Source organism: Megascapheus bottae, unplaced genomic scaffold, assembly GCF_031878675.1.
Source record: "Megascapheus bottae isolate mThoBot1 unplaced genomic scaffold, mThoBot2.hap1 HAP1_SCAFFOLD_87, whole genome shotgun sequence".
Lineage (NCBI taxonomy): Eukaryota > Metazoa > Chordata > Mammalia > Rodentia > Geomyidae > Megascapheus > Megascapheus bottae.
In genome coordinates, this window is record NW_028327338.1 from 141,491 (window position 1) to 159,775 (window position 18,285).

Consider the following 18,285-nt stretch of genomic DNA (forward strand, 5'->3'; position numbering starts at 1 on the left):
CAGTGAGGAACTTTTAGGTCAGAGATACCTTGCACATACTACTAGGAAAAGGAATAAGTAGACATGGCCTTTCATTTTTGCTTCTTCTATTTTACAAGTCCTTTTTTTGTGAATCTTGCCGAGGGTAGGCAGGACCCTGAGGGTTGGAGCACCTGAACAGGCCAAGGGACCAAGTGATCTAGATGAGCATGGGTGGTATGCATAGAGATCAGTAAAAGAACCTTGGGACAATACTGCCAAGGTTGATCTTGTTTCAGATCAATATTTCCAACTTCTGGACTCCTTTTCCTTCAAAGCCTTCTCTCCATTCCTTCCCTACTCCATATACTTACCGGTTATACAGAATTCTCCACGCCATATTCTTTTATATGGTTTCTCTGAAACTTGTTTCCTTTATTGAAGAAAGAAGCAATAGTAAAGCCACTAGGTTAGAAATAATTTCTCTGGCCAGAAGCCTGAGAAATGGGTCAGAGACAAATTCTACCCAGGGTTTATTATGTTCTGTGTACCAAGCATTGTTACAAAGCTTTCAAAAGCCAATTAGTAGATTATCAGGGTCTATCATAAATAAATGTAAAGATTAAGAAATGGCTTAGACTGACTCCTTGGAGAAAAAGGAGGGCTGGCCAGATCACAGCAATGGTGTAGGCAGGAAGGTTGGGAGAGGCAACTGGAGAGATAAAAATCCATGGGCTTCTCTGCAAAAGCAAGGATATTGTGAACAGTACTATTTAGAATTTATCTGTAATCCTTTCCCTCTTAGCTAAGGACACAGGAACTGAACTGTTATTTGGTGAGATAGGAAAAAGGAGAAAAGAAGAGCCTGATGCTGGTGGCTAATGCCTGTCATTCTAGCCACCTAGGAGGCTAAGAACTGAAGATTGAGGTTTGAAGCCAGCCTGAACAAAAAAAAGTATGTTAAGACTTACTTTCTAAGATTTGGAAAAAATCATGGTAAGTGAAGTAAGCCAGACCCAAAGGAACATAGGCTCCATGGTTTCCCTCATTTGTAATGATTAATACACATCTAGGACTCTCCTAGCAGAGGAGAGCTACAGAAGGTCATATAGGATGAGATGAAAGGATCTCTAGGATATGGAAACAAGAGCTTTATCTTGTATGATTGTTGTTCTTTCTCTTCTCCTTTGTTGCCCTTTGATTAATCTCATATTGTTACTGCACCTGACTTTGTTACCTGGTATATTGTATATATGTTTATTTGCTTATTTGAAATAGGAAAGGAAGGGGGAAAACAAGATGATTCGGAGGGTGTGGGAGGAGGAAAAGGGGAACAAAAACATGACAGGGAATGTGACGAGAAGTAATGCATCTCTACCTGACGGATATAACTGTAAACCCTTCTATACATTATCCCAACAATAAAAAAGGGCTCTTGCTTTCTATTAACCAGAATAAAATAAAGCCAGAAGTGGAGTTGTGGCTCAAGTGGTTCAGTCCAAGCTTTCAGCAAAAAAAGCCAAGTGAGAGCATGAGGGCCTTTAGTGTAAGCCCCAGTTCTAGCACAACAAAAAAGGAGGAGAAGGGGAAGGAGGAGGAGGAATACGAGGAGGAGGAGGAGGAGGAGGAGGAGGAGGAGGAGAAGGAGGAGAAGGAGGAGGAGGAGGAGGAGGAGGAGGAGGAAGGAGGAAGAACAGAGGAGGAGAGGGAGTATGAGGAGGAGGAGTATAAGGAGGAAGGGGAGAAGGAGGAGGAGAAGAAGGAGGAGGAGGAGGAGGAGGAGGAAGAAGAAGAAGAAGAAGAAGAAGAAGAAGAAGAAGAAGAAGAAGAAGAAGAAGAAGAAGAAGAAGGGGAGGAGGAAGAAGAAAAGAAAAATTTAAGCGAAGAAATTCTCAAAGTATTTCAGCCCCTCTTACACCAGGCCCAGAGGAATGGGAACTGGTTCACATTTTCCAGATTAATATGAAAAAATATGGGACTGTATGTTGCAGATGTCAAGTTTTGTGTGAGAGCCAGGCATTCTAGGAGCTGTGCCTACACCGTAAGTGTGGACAAGTGACTCTCATTCCATTGATGATCACAGTGATGATGAGAAAAACAGCTACTATTTGTTTCACATTGTGTGCCAACTCGGCTGAGTGCTTGCCATGATTTTAACTCACTTAATCATTATAAACACTCTGGCACAAGCACTAGGATCCTTACTGTGTAGACAATGAGAAACAAAGGAGGGTAAAGAATGTCTTTGAGCCACTCAAATATTATGGAAGCTGGCATGAGGGCTGAGATTTCTGCTTTCTTCACAGTAAGACTTAAACTCTACTAAGCCTAGACAGTTATTAACCATATTCTGTTTTTTATAATCAACCTGAGGCCATGTATCAGGTGGTTCACATGACTTTTCTAGCCTGGGGTAGGAGTGAGCTTTTTTGGAGTTGTAGGAGATTTTGCAACTTGTTCTGGCCAGTGGACTGTGACTAAAAGTTTCGCTGTCATCTCGACAGGGCATCTGATAGCTAGTTGGAGTACATAATATTCAGTACACATCCTGTGAAACTAACAGAGAGACTGAGGAGAATAATGAAAGGGGTGACATTAAGGTAAATTGGACTTATGAACAGACTTATTGAATGGTAACATCTTGTACAACTACTTAAAGATAAGGTAAAAATTTAAAGTCAATAGGACTAGGAAAATTGAGAGGAGTGAATGGGTTGACACAGATGGATGAGCATGATGAAATTATCCATGTTTCCCCCCTGAAACTCTGAACACCCGTTAACCAGTAAAAAGCTGGAGGAGAAGCTGTAGCTTAAAAGGTCTAGTGCTAGCTTGAGTGAAAATACTAGGAGACATTGTGCAGACCCTGAGTTCAAGTGTCAGTACTGGCTAGAACAACAAAAAAATGCCAAATGAAGACTTCCAGTGAATGCACATAAGCCTTCTGGGAAGCTGCCTTCAGCTCTGCTGCAGCTTGCTTGCTTCTGTTCAGCGTGACCTGAAAAGTGCTCACTGGGAGAAGGCCTAGATCATGCTACTTTCAGAATGAGCTGTTGTATATTGGTCTGCATAAGTGGTTTTCTTTTCTTTATTTCTTCCACAATTTCAATTCTATTTTTGTTTTGAAAACAAAAGGATACTAGGATACACAGGAAACGTCACTGTCGATCATGGCTTTTGAACATAGGGGGAACCATTTAGAGTTAGACAAATCCACAGCACTGTGCACAACTTCAACCTCTCCCATCTCTGGGGTTTTTTTTTGTCATTATTGATAATCTTTTTTTGTTTCTGAATGTTATACCTACTGTTGAAAGTGAGTTATTGAAGGCACCTACTACTATAGTATCTGAACTTACCTGTCCATTTGTGTCTAGGGGTGGTGTGTGTGTGTGTGTGTGTGTGTGTGTGTGTGTGTGTGTGTGTGTGTGTGTGTATGTGCATGTGCCAGTCCGGGGGCTTGAGCTTAGGGCATGAACACTTTCCTTGGACTTTCTCAGGGCTAGAGCTCTACCACTAGAACCATAGCACCATTTCTGGCTTTTTTCTATGTATGTGGCACTGAGGAATCGAACCCGGGTCTTCGTGCATGCTAGGCAAGCACTCTACCATTAGGCCAAACTCCCAGTCCTACGGGTGTTTGTTTTATGTTGTACCAAAATTTAGTGAGTGTATTTGTAATCTATAGCTTATTAATTAATTGTTCCCTTTACTAGTATGTGGTGATCATTATAGCTTCTGATTAATTTTGAAGTGTACTATGTCAGATATGATTATCTCTACCTCTGCTTGCATCCAAATGTTGTTTGCTTGATATTTTTTTCAACCTTGAAATAACTTGGATTTCTCTCTTGTAATTTTTGGAGTTACTTTTCATTCTGTACTCTTGGCTTTTAAACTATAATATGACATGCAGAGATGCTTTTCAGACTAGCTTATTTGGGATTCCAAATGTCTCACATACTTGGATGTCCACTTTGTTCCTTAGACTTGGGAAATTTTCTGCTATACTTTGATTTAACAAATAACTTTATTGAAGAAGTTTTATGCATATTGTTTGTATCTTGGTCTCTGAGTCTATATAACAGATTCATACAATTGCTCTAGTAATTGTGTCACAGAAGTCTTGAGTGTTGTGTTATTTATCTGAATATATTGATTTCTTTGCTTTCATTCCAGACCTGAATATTAATTTTTTTTCTATATGGTCTATACAAGTGGTTATGCATTTTACTAGGTTTTAAATTTCTGATCTATTAGCTGTGCGCTGGTGGTTCATGTGTGTAATCCAAGCTACTCAGGGATCTGAGGCTTTAAGTTTGCATTTAACCCTGGAAAGAATATTTGTGAGACGCTAATTAAACACCAAAGGACAGAAATGGAACTGTAGTTCAAGTGGTAGAATTAGCCTTGAGCGTAAAAGCTCAGAGACAGCACTCAGGACCTGAGTTCAAGCACCAGGACTGGCACATACAAATTGTTTTACTAATTTTTTTATTTCCAAGATTTCTGGGATGCTTTTGTTTTAGTTTTGCTTTTGTTTCTGTGGTTTATTGTCAGAATTTTCATTCATGCTGTTGATTTTCTTTTTTTATTATTTTTTATTGTAATTAATAAAAGGGTTACATGATACTTGCCATATAGAAGGTGCATTAATTCACATACATTGATACCCTTTCACATGTCTTGGTACCCTTTACCCGCGCTGTTGATTTTCTTGTCCACTTCTTTACTTCATTCGTCTATTTGAGTACATGTTCTAAACTAGATTTTTGAATTTTTTGTCTGTCTTTTTGAGTAGTTTTGGATTTTGTTATTAAAGAGGAACTTTTTTATGGTACTAAAGTTTTAGATCAATTATGATAGTTTCTACATATGAAAGTCAGCTTTCCATTGCCATGACAAAGTACCTGAGAGAAACCAGCTTCAAAAGGAAAAATTTATTTTGGCACATGAATTTATAGTTTTCAGGTTATGGTTGATGGGCTCCGTTATTTCTGGGCCTGTATTGAGACCAAATATCGTGGTAGGGAGTGCAGGATGGGGCAAAACTGCTCATTTCTTGGCTTCCAAGAAACACACAGACAAGGAGAAGGGGTAAATCAAGGGAGACGGAGAAATAAGAGAAGGGAGAGAAAGACCAGAGGGTTGAGCAAAATAGACCTTTCAAAGACATCCTAGGTGATCTAATTCTTCCAACAGACTTTATCCCCCAGTTTCCAGCACCTCCCAGTAGCTCTATCCGCTGGGGCTCAAGTTCCAACACAATAGGATGAATGAATACTGGATCATGAATCAGTATTGCCATGAACCACATCATAGGGTATTTGTCCTTTTGTGTCTCAAATATTTCACCCAACAAAATGTCTTTTAGTATAATCCATGTTGCTACAAATGATGGGATTTCATTATTTCCTTTTTCACTGCTGCATGGCATTCTATTGTATGTGGATATCCCATCCTCTTTCTTTATTCGTCCTCTTGGTGGATTCTTTGTCAACTCACTTTATTACACACTACAATAAACATGGGAGTACAGTGGTCTCATCAACCTACTAGCTTCATTTTCTTCCGATAAGTAACCAGTAGTGAAATGTATAGGTTATATGGTAGGTTCATTTATTTTGTGACCACGGCAGCCTCTCACAGTCATTTCCAGCTAAACACATATATCACTGTGCTCAGCAATAGCCATGGATGGGAAACCAACCAGCTATTTGTTTCCCTTGACTCCCTCAGGATCCTAGATGGACTCAGAAATTACATAGCATGACTTGTGTCAGGGAGTCAGGCACAAGAAAGACATTTTTGAAATTGATGTTATGTATTGAGAGGGTTAAAATAATGTGCAAAGCAAAGGAACCTATAGCATCATCTCTCTTACTATTGTTAAACAAAGCCAAAGTTGTTCTATAGTCACATTGGCAGTACAGGAGAGGCACAAGGCTCCAAGACAATGCATTTCTGCTATGCAACCCTTGGAAATCTTTAAGTGAAACTTTTTAGAGTACAGACCCTTTTCATAATGTCTTACACCTGTAATAGCAAGTTTGTGATTTATAACTTGGCTTCCAGACATTTCTTGGCCAGCGTCTCTTCATCCAGAATAGTTATTATTAAGTGTCTCCTGGAATGTTTGTGTTTCTCAAGCTATGCCACTTGGTAAATTCCATAATGATTTGGCAAAACCTATTCCCTCTCCCCCTCCCTCCACTGTCCAGATTACTGTCTGAAACATTTCCCTATGACTCAGACCATCCCTCACCCAGCAGCTTCTGCAAAACACATCACAAGTGCAAAGTTGAAGAAAGCTCAGGAGAACCATCAGGTGGGAAGGCCATTTTCCTTGGAACACCAGTCCTGAAATAACCTCTTCAGTGTTCAGGTCAGGCAAATCCCCTTGGAAGCATCCCACCAGCACTGCAAAATAGAAGAGCTGGATTTCCCCCAAGAAGAAACTGAAAAAGGCACAATGTTAGCAAGACCACAAAACCCCAAACAAGCTGCCTCCCTCCATCTGTCCTGCCCTTTTAATTAAATCACCAGTAATGGGAACAGTGTTCACATCACCTTTCTTCTTCCTTTCCCCAACTTAATAATCAGTAAGCAATGCCTCCTCTATGAGCTTCACTGTGGTACTTACTTCATGGCAACTGCTTCTTCCCCTGCCTGTCCCTACCGTCTGTTTCTATGCTCCTTGGTGGAAAAGAGTTGTTTCCCAGGCATCACCATTTGGCCCACCACATAGGAAAGAGGATGCTTAGCACGTAGTAGGCACTTATATGGAGTGGAGGAGTGAACTGGAAAACTCATCAGATTACTCTGCTGGAATGCTGATATTGTTCACCACTTTGAAGCAGCTGCCATAGGAAAGCCCTTGTTTGTTTACCTCTAACACTCCTTTTTTTTCTTTCTCTCTGTCATGGGACTTGCTCTCTGGGCCTGGGCTCTGCCCCTGAGCTCTTCAACTCAAGGTTACTGCCCTGCCTCTTGAGCCACAGCACTACTTTCTGTTTTCAGGTGGTTAGACTTTAGTGCCCGGGCTGGCTTTGAACTTCGATCCTCAGATCTCAACCTCCTGAATAGCTAGGATTACAGGGTACCCAGCTTAACACTCACTCTTTAAGGCAAGTATCCTTGGGACTAAATGGCAAAGGTATGACAAACGCCTTAGTAACTGTACTCTGAATCCTGCCAAACTGTGAAAACCTAAATGTTAGTAATTATCTGGGTGGCTGAGGTCATGGCTAAAGCTCTAGCTACTCAGGAGACTGTGATCTGAAGATTACATATGAGGCCAGCCTAGCCAGGAAAGTCCAGGTAGACCTTGTGTCCCATTATACAGCAAAAATCTGCCACATGTGGAGGTTTGGCTCAAGTGGTAGAGTGTGATTCTGAAGCAAAAGAGCTAAGAAACAGGCCCTGAGTTCAGGAGGTAAGGGAAAGAAGAACAAGACAGATTTCATCTGAGCTATGAAGAATGAAGAGCCTGAGGACCACAGCTAAACGTCATGCCCACAAAAAAAAAACACAAAGCTCGTGTGGGTGACAAAAGGACTTCTCGCCTAGAGGTAGATAAGTATGAGGACCAGAGCAGGCCAGCTGATGTCAGGAGCTGAGATTACCAAGGGGCTCATGGTGAGGACTGAACTGATATGATTTGGGATTCAGAATTATTTTTCCAGTGATGATATGGAGTAGATGGGTCTGGAGAAAGAACATAGAAAAGGTAAAATTGGTAAGAAAGAGGAATGGCTCCAGAGAAAAGTGTTTGGAAGGATGAGAGGAAACATTCCCAGGGATAAGTGGAGAGTGACACAGACTCAAAAAACTAGTTGAGTAACTGAAGTATCTTTCAGGACAATGTTTGGAGAAATTAACTTACTGATGCTATTTCATTCTGTGTCTTCTCATAGAGGAGGTCATAAATGTGCCAGGGCCAAAGGAAATTGTCCCAGACTGTTTCATTCATTCACTAGAAAGTCCCTGGTGACATGGGGACACAGGAGTTTGTATTTTGGAGTCTCACTGGTATCCAGTGCAGAGCAAGGGCCCTGGCTCAGCGCTGACTTCTGGGATCAGTAGGAAGGAACCCCAGGGAGGCTCCATCTAGAGTAATGAATTTGGGTTTAGAGTGTGTGTGTGTGGTGGAGAATGGTCATTTCCTCAATGGGGGTATGCGTCAGAGATAGGATTAGAGTCCCACTACACCTGAGACCCAGAATTGACACCAGATGGAAGACTGCACCTGTCTCACTTCATTTCTTGGCTGAAGCCTGATAAATAACAAAAGCCTCATTCATAAATGAGAAGTAAACGTATTTTCCATAACTGCATTAATTAGTTACCTACCTGTACTTATTTATCCAGCCTTTTGTTACTCTTAGAACTTTCATTTTTAATATATTTTTATTGTAATTAATAGAAGGGTTACATGATATTTGCCAGATAAATGGTGACTTAATTCCCACACATTGATACCCTTTCACAGAACTTTCATTTTTTTAAGATGTCAAGAACTTTCTCTGCCTGATTTTCTGCTGGTCATTAGCACAGACCCTTGCCTGTACTGTATGTTTTGATCAATAAAATGTATGGAAAAATAAACATCTCAAGGGCTATGATTGACAACAGTGATGCTCTGAAACAATCTGGTAGTCATCATTTGGTTTCAGGAAAAGCATCTTAGAGCCTATCATTATTTTATGTATGAAGAATAACGAAGATGGAATGGGTCATACATAGATTCATGTGTTTCAGGAACCATGAAAAACAGCCCCTTGCATAACATAGGGTGACAGCTGGAGGATGGATTATTCAACAGATATAAGATCCCAAATATCCAGGTGCCTTTTCATTGCAGGAATATCAACTTCATATTACAGTGCATTGACTTCAGGGCCTCCTTCACTCCACCCAGCTTCCAGAGCAGATCCCTGGAAAGCAACGATGCCAGGAAATTTGGACCAATTCTCAGAAGTCCCAATCAGTCCTGGATTAGGACCTGGAATTGCTCATTTACCAAATCTCAAATTTGTATTTTTGCAGCTCATCAATTGTTAGGAAAAGATGGGTTTTCGTACAACCTGCAGTACTAATCATATGAAGGCTTCCAGATTACTTGGAAACGTAGAGCATACACTTTTTGAGGTGGCATCAACTACTCGTACACTGGCATAGAGACACCATGGTTGAGAGGCTCATTAGGCCATAAAACTAAGAACAGAATGCGCATTTGAGAACTCATCAGGTGGGGCATTGATGGCATATGCTTGTAATACTAGTTATTTAGGAGGTTGAGATCTGGAGGATCAAGGTTGAAAGTCAGCCCAGACATGAGACTGCATATTCCAAACAAGCAGCAAAAAGCGTGGCTCAAATGGTAGAGTACCGGCTGAGAAAGCGAGCCAAGCAAGCTCGGAGGATCTGAGTTCAAACTCTGACACCAGAAAAAAAACAAAAATGAAAGAAATTGCTGATGTCTGAAGGCCTCATTCCAATGATTTTGCTTTTAAAAATGATCACAAAAGGGCCGGGAGTTTGGCCTAGTGGTAGAGTGCTTGCCTAGCATGCATGAAGACCCAGGTTCGAGTTCTCGGTACCATATACATAGAAAAAAAGCTGGAAGTGGTGCTGAGGTTCAAGTGGTAGAGTGCTAAGCCTTGAAAAAGTCCAAGGACATTCAGTACTCAGGCCCTGAACCCAAGCCCAGGACTGGCAAAAAAAAATGATCACAAAAAATACAGATTTAAGCAAGAGGAGATATTGATAATATGGTTTGTTTTACTAAAATTAGCAAAAGCTAAAACATTTCCTGATGTCCAATCATGATGCTAAAACTTACACAAAATGTTTAGAATGGGAAACAGTAGAAAGAACATGCTTCTATCTTGAACTTAACATGTATTGCACATGCAATACATGGCAATTTCTGAGATGGAAGAGTGCCATGTATAAGATATAAGAGCTGCCTGCTGCAGTCTCAAATTCACTATAATAGTTCCATGAAAAGCCCAAACTAGCTGTTTGATCATACATACCCTCACACTAGGGAGCTGAGGCAGGAAGGCAGGAAGTTCAAGTCCAGCATGAACCTACATAGTAGGTTCCTGGAAAATCTTGGCTGAGACTGTGTGTGTGTGTGTGTGTGTGTGTGTGTGTGTGTGTGTGTGTGTGTGTGTGTGTGTGTGTAAATATATATATATATATATATATAAAATAAGATCACTGTTTACATAAGGAAATACCTTTAGAAGAATTACATGATCAAGAAGTTAGTCAATGAATTACAAAAAAGCAGACTCTAATAAATTTAATTAGTTGTTGGTCAAAGTGGCTATTATATAAAAATGCCAAGCTTCATTGGCTGCAAGACTACTAAAATTAATTGAGCATAGGTGGTTTATATATGTAATCCCAGCTACTTAGAAAGCTGAGATCTGAGGATCTTATGCCTGCAATTCTTGCTACTCAGGAGACTGAGATTTGCAGATCACAGTTTGAAGCCATTCTAGGCAGAGAAGCCTGTGAGACTCCAATTAGCAACCACAAAGGTGGAACTGAAGCTGTGGCTGAAGTAGAACAGTCTTGAGTGAAATAGCTTAGAGACAATGCTCAGGATCTGAGTTCAAGCCCCAGTACTGGCACGAAGTGAACAAGCAAATAAACAAACAAAAAACTAAAACTGACTGTGAAAATACTCAAAAATTCCAAACAAATCCGTGCATGAAAAACAAAATAATAGAAATAAATTCATAAAACCAGTACTTGTTATTCCTAATATAACTCATGATTTCATATAGAAAATACTAAGAATCCAGCCTGAACAACGCTTAATAATCTGTTCTGCATAAAAATTGTACCCATTGCTAAAATGTATTAAGTAAAATAAGCCACCAACATGTTTTGAATGACTAATACACCTATATATTTTGGAAATCATCAATCTAAGACTTTACTTAAAATGACAGAATTAATTAAGCTAATTAACATATCCACCATGTTTATCATATATAAAACTACCACAGCATAGTCTATAAATGTATACACAGAATTTGTCAGCCTAAAATATTTGAAAATAAGCAGAACATTCATTACCTTCCCTTGCAAACAATTACAGTATCTTTTCATCTAACCATAAATTCATAGACTCAGCATTCCCAAAAGTCTCTGTCTAACTTCTAGATAATAATTCTAAGCGTTTGGGAAACCACTCATTTTCATTTACTCAGCTAAAAGGTTTTGAAAAAGATGGGTCATCATTTTGGAATTCGCACTGTAAAAGAAAAGTTAACCACACAGTGCAAACTTGCTTTTAAGCTCACAAGGCAGTTTACAAGAGTTACTCTTATGCTTACTGAAAATTGAATCACACAGAAGTCAATACATAAAAAATATATTGTCTTTGTTCAATAAAGATTTCTCCACCCATGCCAAGTTTTACCACACACCTCTGTGAAGTCAGCAAATCAACACAGAGTTCAGATCTGTGTAGCCTTTAATTCACTTCTGGGAGAAGGCGCAAACAGAATTAGGACAAATGATATGACAGACTTAATGTTCAGTAACCTAAAAAAGTTCTCATTTATTTACCAGAATGCATAGAGGTGTGAGTCTGAAGAAATGCTTTTAGTTGGTACTTTTTGTTGGCTTGTTTTCTTTCTTAATGAAAATGATCTTATTTATTCATTATCGTGAAAAATAATATTAAAATATGTAATCACACTTTGTGGACTCCCAACATATGCTCATATGCAAACCAATGCAGTTCCATGATTGGCACTAAGAGACCTTTAAGAACTGCCGAGTGCTCATTGTGCATTGGATTTATGTAATATTCTTCCCATGTGTTTTATCAGGTCTCATAGTAACTTAATGAACACTTAACATCTGTTCATCATCATTTGCACCAGGTCAGAAACCTGCTAAGTGACTAAGCCTCAATTTGAACCCTGACATTTGTATGTTGAGCTACACTGCCAGTCATATCAAGATTCTACTTGGTCTGTAGTTCTTGGATCTTCAGAATGCTTCCTAGGCCAACATATGTGCACTGGACACACACTGTGTTAGTTGCTATTTCAGGGACCTAGGATATAGCCCTAATCAAAATAAGATAATGTCTACACTCTCAAAAATCTACACCCAATAGCAGCAATTGATGCATTCAATGTATTTATCAAGTGCTTATGATAAGCCAAGCATTGGCTAGAGAGTTTACTGCCTAGGTGAGTCTACAAAATCAGCACCCCAAATCTAGGCTAGAATGGCCTCTCATCTCATGTATTTGTCTGCTGATCGAAGTATTTCCATGTAGGCAGTGAGTCATTCACGGCTCCTGTGTGGAAAGGCTGTTTCCATAAATCAATATCTGAAACTGGAAACTGGTGTCTCATGCCTGAAATCCTAGCTTCTCAAAAGGTTGAGTTGTGAGGATCATGTTTAAAAGCCAGCCTGGGCAGAAAAGTCCAGGAAACTCTAATCTCCAATTAATCAGCAACAAGCTGAAAGTGAAGGTGTGGTTCAAGTGGTATGGTATCAGTGTTTTCACATTTTTTAAATTGTATTTTATTGTCGGGTTAATGTATAGAGGGGTTACAGTTACATTCACCAGGTAGTGGATGCATTACTTCTCACACATTGATACCCCTTCTCATGTTTTTGTCTCCATTTCCCTTCCTCACCCCCTCCCAATCATCTTGTTTTTCCCCTTTCCCTTCCCTATTTCAAATAAACAAATAAACATATATACAATATGCTAGGTAACAAAGTCAGATACAGTAACAATGTGAGATGAGCCATAAAGGGAAAAAAATAACTTCACATAGTATATTAAGAACAATAATCACAAAGATAAACATCTTGTTTCCATATCCTGGAGTTCATTTTGTTTAGACTCATCCTATATGGCCATAGCTATTGAGCTATTGTGATTCTCTGCTAAGAGAATCCTAGTTGTATACTAATTATTACAAATAAGGGATACCATGGAGTCTATGTTTCTTTGCTCTGGCTTACTTCACTTAATATGATTTTTGTTCAAGTCTTTCCATTTCCTTACAAATGGACCGATGTTATTCTGATGGCAGCATAGAATTCCGTTGTGTATAAGTACCACATCTTCTTGATCCATTCATCTACTGAGTGGCATCTGGGTTGGTTCCATATCTAAGCTCTGGTAAATGAAGCTGCAATGAATACACATTGTTGTGCTTGCAGCTTCAGTATGCCCTTGTTTCATTTTGGGTAAATATCAAGGACAGCACTTCTTTCTTGGCTTGGTTCTTTTTTTTAATGAGGTGCTGTGTAGAGGGGTTACAGTCACATTCGTCAGATAGTAGGTGCATTACTTCTCACACATTGATATCCCTTCTTATGTTTTGTCCCCATTTCCCTCCCCACAGCCCTTTCCTATTTCAAATAAACAAATAAATGTATATACAATATACCATGTAGTATCAGTTTTGAACAAAGCAAGTCAACTGAGAGCCAAGGAGGCCGTGTTGAATGATAGCTCCTCTGTACAACTACTTACAGATAATAAAATGTAAGCTTTAAATATTACTTTTAATAGCTAGAAATGTATCCCATAGTATTATGGAGTAGTTGTGATTACATTAAAAATAATTTTAAAAAGACAAAAGTGAGAATCTCTGAGGTTAAGCCCCAGTACCAGCACACACACACACACACACACACACACACACACACACACACACACTACTACCACCACTACTACCACCACCACCAACAACCACAACCACAAAAATCTGACAACTGCTGAATTTCATCTAAACCTGAAATAAGACTTTTTGGCTCCTTCGGAATGAAAAAATAAGAGCAATAGAAATTTTTATGTACATTAGCTAGATCGGGTTTATTTAGTACTTTAATTTCAATGTAGCAGAAATATTTCAGGGAGTGTACATACCAGTTTTGAACCAGTAAAGACCTTGTTTATTGAATGCAAAGCCACATGCATCCCAGCAGATGTTCAACTGGCAACATCATTATCATCACACTCACATCGCCTTATCCAGGATGGCTGTCTAGTTTCTGCCTTTCATTAGAGTTCACATATAAAGAATGGTTTTTAAAGCTTCAACTATAATAATACTGTGTAGTAATATAATAATATAATAGAGTAATATTACTTCTGCCAAGTTTTATTGCAAAATAATTTGTGGTAACTAAATGTCATGACTTGAAGGCCTTAGTAAGTAAATTCACCAAACAGTTTCAGGAGGCTCTTTGAGAGGGCTTAATCTTTTATTCCCCCTTAAAGCACAACAAATTTTCATGAGTATCTTTCTCAAGAATGCATTTAGAATTCTTTCTCATTCCACATACCCATGAATCACATCGACAGACACAGCTGAACACTGCTTTTATTTTTCATACAAACATTTTGAAAAATTAATGGGATTTGTGAAGCTTGACTATGACAAGGTCATGGCAGAGCTGGTAAACCCAGTGCTTCCCAGAGGGGCTGGTGGAAGAAAAGGATTGATTTCATACTCAGTGTCAGTTGTACATATTGCTCCATTTGGATTGCTCTATTTGTTTGGAAACTTTTTATTTTTTAATAGCCAGCTTGAACTCAGGCCCTTGGCACTGTCCCTTGGCTTCTTTTGCTCAAGGCTAGTGCTCTCCCACTTGAGCCACAGCACAAGTTCCAGCCTTTTCTATGTATGTGGTACTGAGGAATCCAACTGAGGGCTGTGTGCATGCTACACAAGCACTCTACCACGAGGTCACATTGCCAGTCCATGTTTATTTGGAGTAAACTTGCTCAGATGGGAGATTTTTCTCTCTGAATATCTTGATTCTGATGACCTGAGCTGAAGATTTGAAAAGACCCACAGATTTTTTTTTTGTCAGGCAGGGGGCTTGGACTCTGGGCCTGGGCACTGGGCACTGTCCCTGAGCTCTTTAGCTCAAGGTTACCACCTTACCACTTGAGCCATAGTGTCACTTCCTGTTTTCTAGTGGTTAATTGGAGATAAGAGTCTCATGGTCTTTAGTGCCAGGGCTGGCTTTGAACCCTAATCCTCAGATCTCAGCCTCCGGAGTGGCTGGGATTACAGGCATGAGCCACCACACCCATCTCGTATTCTCTTTAAGTTTTCAAGTTTAGCTTTATATTTAGGCCCAAATGATTTTTTTAGCTTAGATTTCTTGAGGTATGAGTTTGGGATTACCTTTCTTAACCTACAAATATTCAACTTTAATATATATTTATTGAATTAGGCCATGGTCTGGCAAAAAAAATCAAATACCCATACATATGCCTAATTTCAAAACATCAATTTTAGTATTTGAAATGCTTTCTAATTTCAATAGAATACTTAGATTACTATTTCACATACTGAATTGATTATTGTGGCTTTACCATAAGATTTTAAGATGGGTAATGTAAGTCCTTAGCTCTGTACTTTCACAAAACTGTCTATTCTAGGTCTCTTGTCTTGCCATATAAATGTTAAAATAGACTTATGTTGTATTATGGGATTCTGCCTATGTTTGTATTGCCTTCTTACATTAATCTGGCAAAAATTAATAGCCATTTTAAGACAAGTACATCTTTCCATATAGTTTTAGATTTTCTCAATATTTCTAGTTTCTAGCCAATATTTTCAGATAAATGCCCATTATATCTTTTTTTTTGCGAGTCCTGGGCTTGAGCTCAGGGCCTGAGCACTGTCCTTGGACTTTCTCAAGGCTAGAGCTCTACCACTTGAGCCTCAGCACCACTTCCAGCTTTTTTCTATGTATGTGGTACCGAGGAATTGAAATCGGGTCTTCATGCATGCTAGGGAAGCACTTTAACCACTAGGCCAAACTCCCGGCCCCCATTGTATCATTTTTATGCTATAAATTTTATATACCTTTGAATTCTATTCAGTAAGATTTTGCTAGCTTTCTTCTTGCCTTTGTGTTGATGAGCGATGTTTACCTGTAGCTTTTATTGTTTTCAGTACCTTTCACTGGTTTATGAATCAGAGTAATGGTGATCTCTCAGTTTCATTTTTTTTAAAGAATTTGTTGTCCAGCAAGGTGGTGTACACCTGTAATCCTAGCTACTCAGGAGTCTGAGATCTGAGGATCTTGGTTCAGTGATAATGCCAGCCTGGGCACTACAAAGCCTGTGAGAGTCTCCTCTCCAATTTATCGTCAGAAAACTGGAAGTGGCGCTGTGGCTCAAGGAGTAGGAAGGTAGCCTTGAGCTGAAGAGCTCAGGGACTGCGCCAGGCCGAGTTCAAGCCCCATGGCCAACAAAATAAATATAATAATTTGTTGTTACTTCTGGTATTTCTTCTTTAAAGGCATGATAGAGCCAGTCAGCCAATGAAGTCATCTGAGCCTTGAGTTTTCTTTTCAGCTACATTAACAAGTAGAGTTACCTTTCTCTCTCAATTTCTTTGCAAGAGAGAGCTTTATCAGCTTGTGTCTTGAAAATTATCCATTTCATATTCATCACATTTTATTTTTTCATCATAAAGCTAACTTTTCCTTATTTATACAATCCGTATTACCTACTATGATGTGCCATATCATGTTGATTACATTTTACAAGCTATCATTTCCCCCCCATGAATTTGAATAGATAGTTGAGATAGTTGTCAATTTCATCCAGTTCAAAATACTTTTCTTTTCCCTTTTCTCCTTCTTCTTTCCATGTACTAATTACTATGTTACCTCATTTCTAAATACCGAGGGATTTCTCAAATATTTGTCTGTTATTGGACCTTAAATCATGTTTATTGTGAGCAAAAATCACGATTAAGCATGACTCAGATATTTTTGCATTTAATTTTATTTTATAATGTCGGGTAATATATAGAGGGATTACAGTTACATTCCCCAGATAGTAGGTGCATTACTTCTCACACATTGATACCCCTTCTCATATTTTTGTCCCCATTTTCCTCCCCCACCTCCTCCCAATCATCTTGTTTCCCCTCCTTTCCTTTCCTGTTTCAAATAAACAAATATATATATATATATATATATATACAATATACCAGGTAACTAAGTCAGATACAGTAACAATATGAGATTAACCAAAGGGCAAAAAGAGAAGAGAAATAACATAGTGCATTAAGAACATCAATCACACAAGATAAAGCTCTTGTTTCCATATCCTAGAGATCCTTTCATTTAGTCTCATCCTATATGACCTCATATACATAGGTTATGACTTGGATTCTTTTAAACTCGAGAATTCGCTTCATGTCTCAGAATACAGCCAGCCTTGCTAAGTATTCCATGTGAACTTCTGAGAATTCTCCCCGACGTACCATGAATGATGAGGCCTTTCATCCTGGCTACTGCAAAACTAGAAAATCTTCTCAGTTGGCACGAGGTCTAGCTTCACTTTCTCTTTTCCGTTGGGCAGATCTTTCCCTGGTATTATATAATGGCCTCACATGCATGCAATGATTTGTATTCAGTAGAACCCAGGAGGTCAAACATTTCTGGGATATCCTCTCTGTCTCTGTCTCTCTATCTCTCTGTCTCCCTGTCCCTGTCTCTCTGTCTCTCTCTTTCTCTGTCTCTCTGTCTCTGTCTGTCTCTCTGTCTATCTCTCTGTCTCTGTCTCTGTCTCTCTCTGTCTCTCTTTGTCTCTGTCTCTCTCTGTCTCTGTCTCTCTGTCTCTGTCTCTCTGTCTCTCTCTCTCTATATGTATATATATATATATACATACATATCAATGAAACATACCTTTTTCCTTTTTTTTTTTGCCAGACCTGGGATTGAGCTCAGGGTCTGAGCACTGTCTTTGGACTTTCTCAAGGGTAGAGTTCTACCATTTGAGCCTCAGAACCACTTCCGGCTTTTTTCTCTGTATTGGTACTGAGGAATTGAACCCGGGTCTTCATGCATGCTAGACAAGCACTCTGCCACTAGGCCAAACTCCCGGCCTTCCTTCTTTCCTGTTTTTAATAAGTAATAGCTGTTTGAGTCTAGCAGTTTTAAGCTCTTAGCTTTACTTTAATCATTGCACAAGACTAGTATATGTCGTTCCAGTACAGCCACAAAGTTTCATAGAGAGAAGCTGAATTTGCCTAATTCTATTAATTCTCATAATGAGATTTGTTTTAAATGGCTATGCTGCCATTGCTAAAAATATAGTCCTTTACAAAATTTTCTTGAGGCCATAGCTGCAAAAGTTGTTCATGTTTTATCTGTAATTCTTTAAGAATAATTTAGGTACATGGCTCTCAATAGTTTCCATAGACACTTGAAAATTTAAACTATTACTTGCATGTATATTCACACCCAAATTTGAAAGAAGTTTACTTTTATTACATGAAAGAATGATAG